Raw genomic sequence first — 11627 nt, 5'->3', positions numbered from 1 at the left:
GGCAGTGCTTCAGCAAACAGCATTAGGTGTAAACACAATGTAATTTCCTTTCCCAAAAAATATTTACTTACCTCTCTGGTCACTCTTGAATTGAAAACATGTTTGGAGCGGCTTGTAAGGAATTAGATTTGATTTTTCTTAATATCGACCCCTGCTCCAAGCGGCGCTGGGCTCCGGGGCCGGGCGTTGGCTCCACAAGGAGCTGCCACAGCTCCACAGTAGCAGCATTATAGCTAAGTCTGAGGCATTTTTAAAGACCCCATTTCAGGTGTTTATGTGCTGTTGCATATAAATCACACCTTGGACTATGAGCCCTTGTGTCTATTCATGGGCTCGCAGCATTTAAAATATTTCTGAGGCTGAGACCTTGCTGCACGATTGGTTTAGTGTCCTTGATTGGTTTGGTGCGGACTTGGTAGTGTAGGTTAATGGTTGGACTGGATGATCTTAAAGGGCTTTTCCAACCTAAACGATTCGATGATTCTATGAAGAGCCCCAAAGCGCATCCTCCTGCGAGCCCAGCCATCCCCACCCGCCCCACCCCAAATCTAGCTGCTGCGTGGGGGGCACCAAGCCCTGGGCTTGTCCCAGGATTTAAGGGAGTTTTCCTCCTGGCACCAAAGCAAAGTCCCAGGCGAGCTCTGTATGTAAATTGTTGCATGCATATATTTGCATATATCTGAATGCAGTGAGTAAGCTGGGAGCAATGCTTCTATTCCATGATGCTCAACCATCCCTGTTGTCCGTACGCATGGGTAGCAAGGAACAGGGAGAGCCCAGCCTGTGCTCCTCTCCTCGTGTTATCCATGTTTTGTTGCTTGGATAAAGCCAGGGAAAGGTTTTCCGAGGATTTGGAGAAAGGGGCTGTGTGCCGGGCTGGCGGTGTGGGGTCAGACGGGGTGGGCGGTGGCTGGGTGCTCACGGAGCCAGGGCTTTCAGGTACGCAGCATCCTTTGCTCCTTTAAATGTGTTTTCAGGAATTAATGGGTTTTGTCTCTTTGGAAGATTGCAAACTAAGTAGCTCACTCTGATCAGTATCTTTCTTCCCTCTTAAAAGTAAAGAGTATTGGTAAATCTTATTTTTAAAAACTCCAGGCTGTAATCTGGAACATCTGACCCCTTTTTCTCCCCTTACCCAAGGCCATACAGGATCAGAGCACCCCAAAATTGGCCGTACCCCAGCATGCACAGCAGCACGATGCCCGACTCCGAGCGGCTCCCCGGCAAGCGCTGAGCCGGGGCAGGCACCGCCGGGAGCTGCAGCCACAGGGGTTCAGCCACGTCCCTTGCGGGAGCAACGTCAGCCCTGGGGCCGCCTGCTTGCAGCGTGCCCGTTTTTCTCTGGAATGCACCAAAAAGCTCAGTGCTGGGGTTCAGCCGTGCCGGGAGCGAGCGGGGTGTCGGGGTGCTGCCGAGCGGGATTCGCAGGGAAGCACAACGCCTGCTTCGGTCCCCGGGGCTGAGCCGTACCCACCGGCAGTGATGTCACTATTTTTGTCTGGATTAAAGGGAAATTAAAATTAATCCTCAGACTCCAGGGAGATCTCTGGGGTTTAGCATTTTTTCCGTGATCATTCATTATTTTTAGCAGATGCTTTTTATTTTTAGCTCCTCACAAAGGCAGCAGGTACTCGAAATCCCTTCCCCGTCGCAGCGTCCTCGCCGTCTGAGCAGGCGAAAGATGGGAGGAAGGACGTGGGGCCCGAGCAGCCCCAGCTGCAGGGCTCTGCAGAGGAAACGCGTGCACCAAAATGTTTTCATCATTACCTCAATTTAAAACCCAGCCAGCCTGCCGGGCTTCGGCCGAGCCGGTTTGCACTTGTGCCGGCACAGGTGAGCTCAGAGCTCGGCCCCGTCTCCCTTCCTTCCATTACCATAATACTCTTTCTTAAATCATTTTGCTGCGTCACATCTTTGCTTTCTGTATTTGCATTTCATTAGTGAGGGAAAAAAACCTTTCTATTTTCCTCTCCCGTCACCGCTGCTGCCTGCGATGGGGGAGAGTTTCACGGGGTGCGGGGAGAGCCAGCCCAGCAGCTGCCTGCACCCAGCCGAGCAAATCTGGAGGTAAAAACCCCAGGAACTTGTATTTGGTTTCAGTTGCTGGGGCTGTGTGGCTGCTCGTGGAAAAAGTTCCTACTGGTATCAGGGAAAATAAAACTGACTGGGGCTGGCTGCCCCAGCCAGAGCTCCTCAGAAAGGAGAAAATTAAAACCTGCCCATTAATCAACTGTAAAAATCAGAGCGATGCAACGCTGCGAAACGCTGCTGTGAATGTGTTGCAGCCGGCTGGCCGGGGGAGACCCCCGATCCCCAGTGGGACCCCGCTGCGGAGGAGCCGCTGGCTCCGGCCCCGCGGGGCTGGGGGTGGAAGCAGGCAAAATTGGGGTGCTCTGTGCGACATGGGTGTTGCAGGAGAGGGACGCTCTCCCCTCTGCCTGTGGGCAAGGGGAACTGCTTTAACGTCGATGGGCAAGGGGAGAAACGAGGGCTCCGTCACCAAAATAACCCGAACTTGGAGGTGCCACGGGGGCTGCGCCTCCTTAAAGTCGCCGTCACTGCCGCGTGCCGCCGGGGTTTGGATGAGGCCGGTAATGACCATCGAGCTGTCCTCTGCTCCGAAGAGGGGGCTTCTTGTCCGACCAGGGCGCGCGGCGTCCTTTAATATAAATCCTTCGCTGCAATCGGCACCCTGTAAACTGGAACAAAAAAAGCGAGGTAAATATCTAATTAGACATATTCTTTCCTCTGGATCACAGCAACCTCGCACGGTGTTTGACACTAGAGCAGGTCACAGCAACCCAGGGTTTATACTTATTTTCACGCAGCTCGCAGAGGCAGGAGGTGCACACAGGGCTGCGTCGCTCTCGGCGTGAGATGGGAGCGGGTGAAGCCGCGTGAAGCTTCGCCGCTGTCGCAGCCGCCTGCCGAAAAATGCAAATCCTCTCCCCGCCGCATCCAGCTCCGCTCGAAGGCACCGAGCCAGCGGCACGCGAGGGCTGCACGTTGCCTGGCATCCTGCGTCAGGCACCAGGAAAAAATATACGGATGTCAGTGCTTGGATGAGCCAGGGCACAGGCTCGGGGCCGTGCAGGGAACTTAGTTAAACCGTTTCCAGCTAGATTTGGTAACGAGCCCTGCACCGGCACGCACCGCTTCCAAATTCCACTTATAACCCACTGCTGCTGCTCCCTGTTAAAGAAATAAATCGCTGGGGCCCTGTGGGGATTAGCGGGTGCCCAGGTCTGCTCCCGATGCACGTCCGAGGGCACGGGAGAGGGCGAGCAGAGCGGCACTGGCTTCGCCATTGCCTTGGGAGAGGAGGAGAAGCTAACGGGTTTGCCAAAAGCTGCGGGGCATGGCTGTGGCCGGGGGAGAGCAGCTGCCAGCAGCCGAACGTGTTACTCAAAGAGCAGAGCTCCGCTTTTGTGGGGTAGCAGCAAACTTAATATTTTGCAGACCATTCCTGTGCGTTTGTTACCGCATATTTGTAAATGGGGCGTCCTTCCGACGGCTGTCGCAGCTGCTTTGACGTCCCTGTGGCAGGACGAGCAGGCACGCTGTGGAGCACGATCCCAACCCCTCTCCTCGCAGAGCTCTGCTGCGTTTGCGCCCCAGCAAACAGGCATCGGTCCCTCTCCCTGCGTAACACGGGCAGCGCATGACCTGCCCCGCGGCCCCAGCCACTGATATTATATCGCCGGATAGCGATTGCTTCAGCCAGGGACTGTCGGCGGGTTATGCTCCGGGGATGACACCGGAGTCCTACACTGGCAAAGTGGAGAGCTACGCAACGGTGGTGACGGCAATGCCATCGTCCCCTGGGGCCGTGCCCAGGGAGTCCTTGGGCTTTGCTCGGCCGTGGGCGCGGTGTGTGAGGACGGCCGGTGGCATCGCAGGGACCTCCGCAGTGCAGCGCGAGGGACGCCCCGGGCTCCTCTTCACCCAGCGCGCCATACCCTCGGGTTTCGGGCGGCGTGGAAGATTGATTTCTTGATTACAGTCTAACGCGTGGTATAATTAAGGAAATTCTCCCGGTTCGGAAAGTCATTAGGAGACGATTAATTGGGATGAGGCTGGGAGCTGCCCCCTGCGGAGGAGCAGATGCAGACGCGTTGCTGCTGCAGCCCGAGGGCTCCCTCACCGCAGCCAGGTCGTCGGCAGATGCGGGGTGAAGCCCGGGCTCTGCAAACCCAGCCCGGCGAGCGGTGTTTGAGATCCCTCTCGGTCGCTCTTTACGCTCCTTCCGTTAGCAGTTTAAGGCCTTTCACTTCAAAACTTTTTGTTAAATAAACCAGTTATGCGTTAGCTGCCGAGTCGCAGAAAGCCAGGGCTGGCAGATCCCTCAAAAGGCGATCCACGCCGCGAGGGGATCCATCCCTCCCGGGGCCATGCCCGTGCCGCCACCTCTTAGACACCCACGACGCAGTCCCGACCAGTGCGCGTTGTTTCTTTTCCCCGACAATCTCTGCAGCGCTTGCGCTCGTTTTATGCGTGGCATTAAGAGCAGAGGTAGCAGCCTGCACTGACGGCCTTCTCGTTGGCTTGCAGGGAGATGTCAGGTCAACGTGGGGGTCTAAAGTTCATGCTGGGGACCGGTGTCTGCATCAGGAACTGGTTTTATTCTTGAAATGTTAATTGGATACTAAACAGTAGGTCTGTCAAATAGATGGGGTGAAAAGATCAATTTGCGTTAGATAGAGGAGACCGTGTTTCGAGGCAGAAAAAATGAATCAGGGAAAATCAGTAATTCAGCCTGTCAGGGTGCGCCAGTGCAAGTTATTAACACACGTATCAGACATGTCTGATGAGCTTTGCGTGTGAGAATTATTATGGATGGAGGAAATCTCGGTTGCACAGATGCTTTAGTGTGTCATTTGTAAAGAGTTTAGCCATGCTCGACATTTAATTTTAGGTTAGTTTAGGCCCAATGATTGAGTATTGAATGGAGGGGGAAAAAGTCATTCTGCAGTTTAGATGGTTTGAAGTAATGGACCTCAACCGGCTTACTGAGCTGCGTGTGCCCCGAGATTGCCCCTCTCCTTATAAAGGGCACCGAAAGGTGCTCAGGGCTGCGGGTGCTGATCTCTCCCAGGCACTGATTGCGGCTTGCTAATTAACCTCTTCTTCTCATGGAACTGCAGCAGGGGAGAAGATGCCCTGCCTTGCCAGTCTGCCCTCCCTCATGCCCTGCAGGGTTGTTTTTCCGTGTGAGTTAAGGAAAAGAAAAAAAAAATTAGGGACTAGAAAGTAAAACTAAATCTGTCACGAAAATGCATCACTCCAGCCAACAGTAACCGCAATGACATCCGCAGCCTCATCCTGTGCAAAGGACGATGCAGTCTGGATGCTGCTGGGCACGCTGGCTAACGTGCGTGCTGGAAGCGATTTACATTTGGTTTCGCTGTAAACGTCACGGCTGGCTGAAACACCCCAGCGCTACGCCAAGCCGCTGAGCGAAAACACGCTTGCGCCTCTGGAAGAGGCTGGTGGAGGGCTGGGGGTGCGGTGAAAGCGGGCATCCCAAAATTAGGCTGAAATCTCTGTTACGCGTAGCCGGGGCAGCGTAATCCCCCCCTGCGCGGGGCTGCGTGCTACAGGGCTTCGGCTGGTGCTCGGGCGATGGGGACGCACGCTCGCAGGACTGAGCCCGCGTACCCGTGGTAAGAGGCAAATTTCTAGCGAGCCGCTGGGGCTCTGGTTTCCACGTCTTACGAGATGGCATTAAACGTGATTGCCGTGGGTGTCTGGGGTTGTTCTGCTTAGGGGGGTTTCCATCCCTCCCGCAGCACAGCGGGGAGGAGCGGGTCTGCGTCTATGCGTGTGCACTGGAACGAGCTTGCAAAAGATCCCCTTATTTGCAAAAGAGGGCTCTTTATCATCTTCCCCGTGACGTGGGGCTCTCCAGCACCCCGCTCGTGTGCCTCTGTGCAACTGATAAATCACACCCGCTCATCATTGCATCATTACTCGCTCCTCCGCCGAAGCTGGTGCACACCCTGCTTCAGCAGCACCCGTGGGTTGTTTCCATTGCTGTGGACCCTTTCCCCCCTCCAGGCACCTCCTTGCAAGCCACTCATGCCAAGGACATTTCAGACCATCAGCAGATGGATCTGGCTGAAATGGCTTTATATCGGAAAGTGAGCGTAAGATCAAGCGGCTCCGGGCGATCCCCTGCGGCCTCTGTTCCTATTTTCTGTCTGTCACGCAGCAGCGGGTTGAAAGGCAGCGGTTTATGTCCAGGTGATGCCATCAGGAAAGCAACACTCGGCGATTCCCACTGCTGGGTACGAAATGTCCTGGACCAGATGGAATGCTTCGGGGAGATACGGGAGGAGCCAGCGAGTCTCTCCATCGCAGGCTGCTGTTTGATTCCTCAAGGAACAGATTGCTTGAAGGGCTGCACCTGTCCCGCCCCACCCCAGCAGAGCCTGCGTGCGTCTTGGGTGCGCACCGATCCTTCCCCACGCAAGTGCTCCCCAAACCCGGGAGGGAAGCCTGCGCCCTGAGGAGCTGCAGGGCGAGTGATGGGAAGGCCCTCGGCGTGGGCTTGCTCTCGGGTTTCTGAGGATGGGGTTTATCCCACGGAGCGAGGAGACCCCCCCGGAGCTGCGGTGGGTGGTGGTCCCCTCCGAGGTGCTCTGAGGCTGGTTAAGGCTCCGGGGCACCGGGCATGGGGTTCCCTGCTGTCGGCTGGGCTCTCGCTCCTCTGAAAGCTTTAAACACACATACATAAACCCGGCATTTTCTGATTGCTCTTTCCCAGATAAAAAAGGGTAGGGATGGAAAGCAATCACGCAGCCACTTTGCTGATCAAAGGCAGGACGGAGGAAGCTGCCTTTTGACCTCACATTGCATCTAAAGTACGCGCTGGAAGGAGACGCCTGAAAACAAATGACAGTAATCAGTGCAAGGCGCAATCAAAGAAACACTCTGCAGTGAAAACCTTGGTGAAAACCCCCTTGAATCACAAGCATGTGGGTGGCCACTGAAGAAAACATGACAATTTTTTTTTTTTTTGTTCAATTTTCTTTTTGAACAAAAGATAAACCAGAATCCAACCGCATGCCCCCCTGCTCTCACCAGTAGTTTAAAATCCACGGCACGCAGTGAGCTGAGCCGGCGCAGAGCCCCACGCTGTGAGGTGTGGAACCAACATCAATAATTCCCTTTTTTTAAAGCCATTACAGACCAGCTTACTGGAGTGTATCCACTGCTCTATCTCAATTAAACATCTCAAAGTGCAGGGGAATGGGGAAAAAAGAAAGATTTCAAATCCTTGTCAGCAAAGTGATTCACCCAGGGTTTGCGCCGTGATGGAGAAGATTTAAATCCGGGAGTGAGTGATGGATTCAGGTGGCAAGTCAGCTGGAAAGAAGTGGAGGGCCGGTGGTCCCAGCGGTGCCAGGGAGGAGCAGGATGCAGCACTGCAATACCAGCGAGAGATTAAACGTGAACCCACGCACTGCAAAAGGACCTCGTCCCAGATGCAGGCTGCGTTTTCAAGGCCATGACATTCTGCTTCAGGGTGTTAGGGAATAATATTTCTGAGCTTTTCCAAATTAAAGGACCTATCAGTAGCAGGTCTGAATATCTCTTTGGCTTTTTGCTGCCTTTTGCCTGATCTTGGAATATTACTCCAGAGGCTCGTGTCTTTCTTTAAGCCAGGAAACCTGGACTTGACATAAACTCTGAGAGACACCCACCTTACAGGACAGTAAATAAAAACTGGATGTTTGCTGAAAGATGTTTCATACATCGTGAAAAAAGTGCTGTGTTGGAGGTAGGTGTCTACCTTGTCCAGGCTGGGATGGATCCAGCACTGGACCACCGAGGTCTCAGGAGCTTCAGGTTCTACCTGGGTTGCTTAATGGGCACAAAGGTCCACCACGCAAAAAATAGCTAATGCTCACCCGTTAGTGAGACAAGGATGTATTCTGAGGTGTCAAAGGTACTCTGAGGTTCATATGCTCAGCTGTGCTACACATCAAGATTCTTACCCCCCAAAAAATCTATATTCTAACCAGTTCAAGAACTTCCCTAGCACCTGTGTACATATGTAGGGAACACAGCGTCAGCCGTCAGGGAGTAAATCTAGTTCAGATACAGCAAAACATACAGTTCTTATGCTGAAGTTATTAAATCTTTGGCTAAGCTAAAAAGGCAGAGTGAATAATGTTTTTAATATGCTCAGGAAATCCTCCACGTCGGATGAGATCAGAAGAAGCCAATAGTGATGGTGGACGGGGATTCTTCTCCAAACAAAGGCCGATACTGAGTAATTGCAATTCTATAAACAGAGCATCAGTTAAAAAGTTCAATAATTTACCCAGCATCTGGGGAAGCATCAAAACTTGGTGTTTAATGCAGAGGTAGATGGATGGAAAATAGTTAGGACCCTTACAGTTCCACACTTATTTTTCTAATCCACATTGTACTCGAGCCATTATATATTTAACAGGTTTATTCTGCACTAATGAGAATGGTATTGCGAAATTCCATTCACGCTTGGAGACCAGCCTTCACCAGCTTTGTTCTTTTGCGTTAAAGGACAGAGACAAGGCTTTTTCTCAATACACTTGCTTTTATTTTTCACAGAAGCCTAAAAAGCTGCTTGCTTTACAGATGAGATCTTTTTTCTTTTTGACATCAACTTGCAGCAAAAAAGCAGCAAAAACTGTAATTTAATATAAAACCTAACATAAAGAGTTAGTGTGGGTTTTTATTAGCTCCTAACAACAGAGGAGCATTTGAGTGGCTCTCAAACACCAGTTAACCCTCAAAACACCACTGAAGTCCATGACTGTTGTCATAACAATTTTATGGGGAGCAAAGAGGTGGGTCAACTTATTCACCAAGCCATGAATCTCTGTCTCCAAGTTCCTGCCCAGCTTAGCTGTTAGTCAACCAGCAATATGTCTCCTTCATTTAATGTCGTGCTATAAATCCCAGCGTTCGATTTAAGAAGCGAGCCTGTGCTGGGCTAGCCGTCGTCCTTGCTAGTAATGGACTCAAGCTGCAAAATTTGGATTCAAAGCTCAGAGCTGTTTGGATTTAGGGTTTTAGCTTGCCCGTTATAGAAATAAGAAACAGATGGGATTTGCAGGCCTGCTTCAGACTCCACACTTCTCTTAAGGTCAGTGTTGTTTAAGTCAAATCAGATTTTAAGTCAGATTCGTTTCTGCCTGTGCCTGCCTGCCTGTTGTTGTACTAATGGTACACACCAGCACAAAGTATCCCCAGGGCTGGAATCCTTAAAACACTAAGTATATTCTGTATATCTCGGAAAAGAAATATTACCACTGGTTCTGCAAGTGATGTGAAATTAGTGGTAATCGGGAACGTTTGTAGTCAGGGCCAGAAAGGTCCTCAACATGCATTTATACATCAAAGTTCCCATATTTTTAGAACTTTATAGCTGAGGACTGCACAGTATTTCTTTTTCATCTAATAAGGGTTCTGTGAGACACATGGAAGGGCAGGGCTTGATGTATTCTTAGCAATTTACAAAATAAAGAGCATCTTGCCTCAATTTATTGTAGACCCCGCTCCTCGGGGCAGACCTGGCAGACTGATTCTGCTGGTACGGCTTACCGAAGGAAGCTATGGCTTCGTCGTCTTTTCAAATCAAGTCGTTTGGAAGCATCACTTCAGCTGAACAAATTACTAAATTTAGTAGTGAAACAATAGACACAAACCGCATTTTGCAGAAGGTCACATTAGAGTATCTAATGGTCCTGTCTGGCTTTCAAATGTAAATATCATTTAAAATAAGGCTGTCGAGCATCTTATGGCCTACAGTGGTGTACAACTGTCCGTGGTTTGCTCTTGTGTGTCGCTCACCAGTAACAACGCAGAAATTCTGCAATTCCTTGGAAAGGAGAATTTCCTGGAGGGCTTTCACTTGTTCCTGATGACCTGTAGAGATGGTTTTAGCTGGAAAAAGAGATTTACAAAAGCGTAGCGTTAAAGATTCACAGACAGGTCTTGTCTCAAATGCTGTGCAACTAATATGTTCGCCAATAGATCGGCAAATCACGGGCAAAATAAATAAGCTGCTGTTTGCAGGGTGTCTATTCAACAGGCCTGCTGCTTTTGTCACGGATGCACAAAACTGGAGTATCTAATAAGAAAACACTTTAATGTTGGTTGAGCCTAGCTGTTAGACCAGCTGAGACAAGGGCAATGCCTGGGGACAGAGCAGCCACGATGCTGCAGGGAATAAAGAGCTAAGGAGGGCAAATATTCAGTCTATAAAGGCTTCCAGCCTAATGTAGGATTAGCAGAAAGAAAATGGACTGCACATTAAAATTCATGAAGGAGTACAATTTAAGATCCATGAATAACAGGGCCACAATTATGCAGGACCGGGGATTTGGTTTTGTTTTTGTTTTTCCAGAGCTGGTGGAAGAAGTGAAGTCATTACCAGGACATGTGTGGCTGCCGCGTGCGCTGCCCTTCTCACTGGATGCTGCGGATGCCCATAGTTGATGATACCGGACAAGAGGAAACTGGGAAATGCAACCTCTGGGCTGTAGATTCGCAGGCAAAATACATGAGTTGTTTTTTGGTGGTCTGTCTGATAGGCCTCTCTCCTCGTCCCTGGTTCTCAAGGCTGAGTCTCTGGTAAGGAGGAGCTTCAGTGCTGGTTGGGTCTAGCCAGACCTCTTAACACGGAGATGTGGCACTTGGGCATCTCGAACACCCTCTGCGACGCGTGTCCTTGGCCAAGTCACTTAATCTCCTGGAGTCCAGCTCCCCCCTCCAAAATGAGCTGACCCCTGAGGGGAGGGAGGGATGAGGTTACTACTGACTTGGGAGGTGTGACAGTATCAGTGGTAAGGGACGGGAAGGTTCCAGACCTGCTTTTTTTCTTCTTAATTAAGCTACACAAATCTCAGGTCCTTCAAAACAAGGCTGTGGAAAGCAGTCACCCTCTAATCGCAGGTGATCCTTTAACTGGAGCGCGTGGTGAGGGCTACGGGAAGGGGAGGAGGGCAACGGGTGTCTCCAGTTCATCACCATCTAATTCTGGGAGAGCATCGAGGAGATCTGGCTTTTCTTAATGACTTACTGTGAGAAGAGCTCCTGCCAGGGGTTAATTCTTCACCCCACGTTCCCCTCCGTGAGGGCAGAGGCTGGGAAAGCAGTCAGCTGCTTTTGTTCCATGGTCTTAATACAGAACAAAAGTGTATTTTGTCCTAGATTTAACAGCTGGGGGAAATAAAACTACTTTGGGTGGTAGGAGGTGCTGTCACATACAAGAGGACAATTCCAGGATAGTTTAGGATATCTGCTTATTTTACAGTCATAGAAATATATTTGAATCACAGCCATGGTGCACTCTAATGGGAATGTAGAGCTTGAGTGAATTATTGATTATTCTGTACATTTGATAAGGAAGTCAGAAGAGAAATGATGTCTAATACACAGAAATAGACTAGAAGCCTCCCATGGGTTGTAACAGAAGTGCAAGCATGAGAAGGTCTTAAAATAGCCAACAGCTTTCATTACTGCAGGTACAAAAAGCCTTGAATTAGTGAAATACTTCAGGTGGAGATCCAGGGAGATGGGTCTGGTCCATGCCTGGTGGATTTTTTTGCCCTGATTGCTCTCAGTAGTCGGTG

This window comes from Pelecanus crispus, chromosome 12, assembly GCF_030463565.1.
Source record: "Pelecanus crispus isolate bPelCri1 chromosome 12, bPelCri1.pri, whole genome shotgun sequence".
Taxonomy (NCBI): Eukaryota; Metazoa; Chordata; class Aves; order Pelecaniformes; family Pelecanidae; genus Pelecanus; species Pelecanus crispus.
The sequence above is the reverse complement of the archived record's forward strand: the minus strand, read 5'-3'. Positions refer to the sequence as shown.